The following is a 5,493-nucleotide window of genomic DNA, read 5'->3' as shown; positions in this document are numbered from 1 at the left end:
CCTAGCAACCAGAAGTTAGTAACGGGCTGCCTTTTGTTTGAAATACTGGGTTCAGTCTTGCTCAAAACAAAGTGAAGCAAGCCTTGCAAAATTACTCACTAAACCAACTCAGAGCTGACAGCACAAAAGAAAAAAAAAAGAAGTACAGATTTTTTTCCCTCTTCAGTTTGCACTGTTTTTTTTACAGGGGAGTAGAATGCAAGAGATTTTCAAGTATGCAGTACTATCCGCCTCAATCCTGATACCAATGATTGGCACACTTTTTTAGTCAAATGAATTGTGAGATGAAAAATCATAAACTTTAAAACAAAATAAAACCCCCTTTGGTTAAGTCCCAGCTTCATCACTAATTACTATGTGATCTTGGGGACATATTTAACTTCCCTGAATTTGTTTCAACTTTTGTGAAATAGGGATAATATCTTCTAGGCTGCCTACTTACTAGAATTCTTATGACAATAAGAAATAATAATTAAGAAATTAAGAAATAATAGGGACTTCCCTAGTGGTAGAGTGGTTAAGAATCATCCTGCCAATGCAGGGACACGGGTTCGAGCCCTGGTCCGGGAAGATCCCACATGCCACGGAGCAACTAAGCTCCTGTGCCACAACTACTGAGCCTGCACTCCAGAGCCTGTGAGCCACAACTACTGAGCCCACAAGCCCTAGAGCCCGTGCTCCGCAACAAGAGAAGCCACCGCAATGAGAAGCCCGCGCACTGCAACAAAGAGTAGCCCCGCTCACCGCAACTAGAGAAAAGCCTGCAAGCAGCAAAGAAGACCCAACACAGCCAAAAATAAATACGTTTATTTTTAAAAATACAGTATATATTTGTAAATTTTAATGTTATGCAGTACTGGATAATCTTCTATTTCACCAGCATTTTTCCTGCCTTCAAAATAAAAGATGTTTTGTGCTTGCAGACATCTTGTTGATATAAATAAGAAATATAAAAGACATAAAGCTCCAGGTTGTCTCAAAATTTCAAACAAAGTTAACCCTAGAAGTATGATCATTATGACATTCACAGAGAATATTGGCATTAGAGGAAGGCTTATGTACATTAATTTTTTATAGAACGTTCTATATAAACTTTAATACAAATAGCTACTTGATATTCTAGAGGATTTTTTTTTTTTTTTTTTTTTGCGGTACGCGGGCCTCTCACTGTTGTGGCCTTTCCCGTTGCGGAGCACAGGCTCCGGAGGCGCAGGCTCAGCGGCCAGGGCTCACGGGCCCAGCCCCTCCGCGGCATGTGGGATCTTCGCAGACCGGGGCACGAACCCGCGTCCCCGACATCGGCAGGTGGACTCTCAACCACTGCGCCACCAGGGAAGCCCCCCTTTCCCTTATTCTCGCTCGCCCTTCTGTCGGTGCTTACCCCTGTGGGAGCACTTACCAAAGCAATTTAAAACTCTCCGTTTACTTGTATGTGCCCCCTCTAGACAGGCAGCTCCTTAAAAGTGGGAGCAGAGTCCCTCTGTCTGCATCCTCAGAGCCAAGTCAGAGAAGTGTCTGGCCCACAGCAGCTGCTCGATAAATATTTATTAAATGAAAGCAGTAATTAATTAGCCGCATCCAACTATAGTGGAAAGAGATGGATCCCTCAAAGCATCAAACACAGAAAAGCACCTATCACCATAACCAGGCACAGAGTGGGTGTTCAACACAAATGTGTTAAATGGATCAGTTAGATATTTCATTAGCATCTATACAACCCATCGTCTTGTATTTCTGATACACACAGATTAAATGGGCTTTTGTGGTCTGGACGTCAGCCCCAGCTCTTAATAGGAAAAAGCCTTTCACGTTCCAAATAGCTTAAGAAGAAACCCTTGGAAGAGAACCTGTTGGTAAGCAGGGGCTGAGAGTACAACAGTGAAACACTGTTTATCAAATTTAGCTTCTATTAATCTACTTTAATTTCTTTTTGCTAAACCCGTAAGTGGATATCTACTTGTCTCTTTAATAAAATTACAAATATTTTCCCTCATTATTTTCTTCCTGTATTCTATCCTTCTTTCCTTTATCTTCATTTTTTTCTCTCAACTAAATGGATTCAATGTTTTAAGAGCTATTATAATACAATAAAGAGATGAACAGAATCATTGACCAAATAATTAGGACAAGGTAAAAAGCAAAGCAGTATATAGCATAAATAGAAACAATTCATATTTTTAAAATAAGATCCTAACAATTGGGCTCTGTGCCCTTGGAACTACTTCAAGCTGAGTTCTAGAACATACACTAAAAGTGATCAGGATGCAAGTTGGATTTAAGGGGGCTACCATTTCCAGCAACATGTTAAATAACCTGCATGTGAGATTCTGACCCTTACAGCACCCTAAGGGGAGCATTTGACTCTCCATACTCAAAAATTACCCACCTAATACACCAGGAATACAGACAGGCATATGCAAACACTTAAGGTCACTTCAGAGACACTGCATCTGTCATAGCCAAAAAAGCCAAAAGACAAACTAAGAAAACTGTGGTCTGCAGGTATGATGTTCAGTCAAGTCCATCCTCAACAGTAAAGCTTTTGTCACTTTCTGGAAGATGACTATGTAGGACAGTTTTTATTTCGGGAGGGGAGGGTTTTGAGGGTTTTCTTAAACAGCTTTGCACAGATATAATTCACATGACATATAATTCACCGATTTTAAGTGTGCAATTCAATGGTTTAAAGAGCTATGCAGCCATCACCACAATTTTAGAACATCTTCCCCCAATTTCTCCACATCCTCACTAACACTTGTTATTACCTGTCTTTTTTTTTTATTCAAACAGAAAGTCACAAAAATTATAATCATCCTCATCACTTCACTCAGTCCCATGTAATTAATTTTTTTTATCTTGATCTTTTGTTAGCACTTTTATGAATTCATCAGTTTTCCATTAGAGCTCTGAAATGCTTATTCATTCAGTTCAGCAGTATAGTCAGTTACCAGAAACCTGTACTTGTCAGAGTCTTTTCCGTGAATTCCTTGAAGATGAAACCCTTTTATAGGAACATTTTTGCAAAAGCATCAGAGTACACCCAGAGCTGTCTGTAAATGACAGAAGACGTAAAAATGACCACGGTTAAAGATTCGATGAAAGTTCATAGTAATGCAACTGACAAGGAAATTTAGTTATTTCTGAGATATACATTTTAAAGTAATAACTAGAATTATGACTTATAACATCGTGCCAGAACATATAAGATTTTTAGAAATTTCATGTAACGTCTGAAACATTTATATTAACATATTGCCATACAAAAAAACCCAAAGAAAGTTTAGTATTAGTTGTTTTGTTTGTTTGTTTTATTATAATGCAGGTTCTTATTACTCATCAATTTTATACGCATCAGTGTATACATGTCAATACCAATCACCCAATTCAGCACACCACCATCCCCACCCCGCTGCGGTTTTACCGCCTTGGGTCCACACATCTGTTCTCTGCATCTGTGTCTCAACTTCTGCCCTACAAACCGGTTCACTTGTACCATTTTTCTAGGTTCCACTACATGCGTTAATATACGATATTTGTTTTTCTCTTTCTGACTTACTTCACTCTGTGTAACAGTCTCTAGATCCATCCACGTCTCAACAAATGACTCAATTTCGTTCATTTTTATGGCTGAGTAATATTCCACTGTATATATGTACCAAATCTTCTTTATCTATTCATCTGTCGATGGGCATTTAGGTTGCTTCCATGACCTGGCTATTGTAAATAGTGCTGCAATGACCACTGAGGTGCATGTGTCTTTTTTTTTTTTTTTTTTTTTTTGGTACACTGGCCTCTCACTGTTGTGGCCTCTCCCAATGCAGAGCACAGGCTCCAGACGCGCAGGCTCAGCGGCCATGGCTCACGGGCCCAGCTGCTCCACGGCATGTGGGATCTTCCCGGACAAGGGCACGAACCCGTGTCCCCTGCATCGGCAGGCGGACTCTCAACCACTGCATCACCAGGGAAGCCCGCATGTGTCTTTTTGAATTGTGGTTTTCTCTGGGTATATGCCCAGTAGTGGGATTGCTGAATCATATGGTAATTCTATTTTTAGTTTTTTAAGAAACCTTCACATTGTTCTCCATAGTGGCTGTATCAGTTTACATTCCCACCAACAGTGCAAGAGGGTTCCCTTTTCTCCACACCCTCTCCAGCATTTGTTGTTTGTAGATTTTGTGATGATGCCCATTCTAACTGGTGTGAGGTGATACCCCATTGTAGTTTTGATTTCCATTTCTCTAATAATTAGTGATGTTGAGCAGCTTTTCATGTGCTTCTTGGCCATCTGTATATCTTCTTTGGAGAAATGTCTATTTAGGTCTTCTGCCCATTTTTCAATTGGGTTTTTTTTTAATATTGAGCTACATGAGCTGTTTATATTTTTTGGAGATTATTCCTTTGTCCGTTGATTCGTTTGCAAATGTTTTCCCCCATTCTGAGGGTTGTCTTTTCGTCTTGTTTATGGTTTCCTTTGCTGTGCAAAAGCTTTGAAGTTTCATTAGGTCCCATTTGTTTATTTTCCTTTTTATTTCCATTACTCTAGGAGGTGGATCAAAAAATATCTTGCTGTGATTTATGTCAAAGAGTGTTCTTCTTATGTTTTCCTCTAAGTTTTATAGTGTCCTGTCTTATATTTCGATCTTGAATCCATTTTGAGTTTATTTTTGTGTATGGTGTTAGGGAGTGTTCTAATTTCATTCTTTTACATGTAGCTGTCCAGTTTTCCCAGCACCACTTATTGAAGAGACTGTCTTTTCTCCATTGTATACCTTGGCCTCCTTTGTCACAGATTAGTTGACCACAGGTGTGTGGGTTTATTTCTGGGCTTTCTATCTTGTTCCATTGATCTATGTTTCTGTTTCTGTGCCAGTACCATATTGTCTTGATTACTGTACCTCTGTAGTATAGTCTGAAGTCAGGGAATCTGATTCCTCCAGCTCCATCTTTTTCCCTCAAGACTGCTTTGGCTATTCAGGGTCTTTTTGTCTCCATACAAATTTTAAGATGATTTGTTCTAGTTCCGTAAAAAATGCCATTGGTAATTTGATAGGGATTGCATTGAATCTGTAGGTTGCTTTGGGTAGTATAGTCATTTTCACAATATTGATTCTTCCAACCCAAGAACATGGGATATCTCTCCATCTGTTGGTATCATCTTTAATTTCTTTCATCAGTGTCTTATAGTTTTCTGCATACAGGTCTTTTGTCTCCCTAGGTAGGTTTTATTCCTATGTATTTTATTCTTTTTGTTGCAATGGTAAATGGGAGTGTTTCCATAATTTCTCTTTCAAATTTTTCATCATGAGTGTATAGGAATGCCAGAGATTTCTGTGCATTAATTTTGTATCCTGCAACTTTACCAAATTCATTGATTAGCTATAGTAGTTTTCTGGTGGCATTTTTAGGATTCTCTAGATATAGTATCATGTCATCTGCAAACAGTGACAGTTTTACTTCTTCTTTTCCAATTTGTATTCCTTTTATTTCTTTTTC

This window comes from Delphinapterus leucas, chromosome 6, assembly GCF_059928025.1.
Source record: "Delphinapterus leucas isolate spDelLeu-1000000601 "Yukka" chromosome 6, BTC_Dleu_Yukka2, whole genome shotgun sequence".
Classification (NCBI taxonomy): domain Eukaryota; kingdom Metazoa; phylum Chordata; class Mammalia; order Artiodactyla; family Monodontidae; genus Delphinapterus; species Delphinapterus leucas.
The sequence above is the reverse complement of the archived record's forward strand: the minus strand, read 5'-3'. Positions refer to the sequence as shown.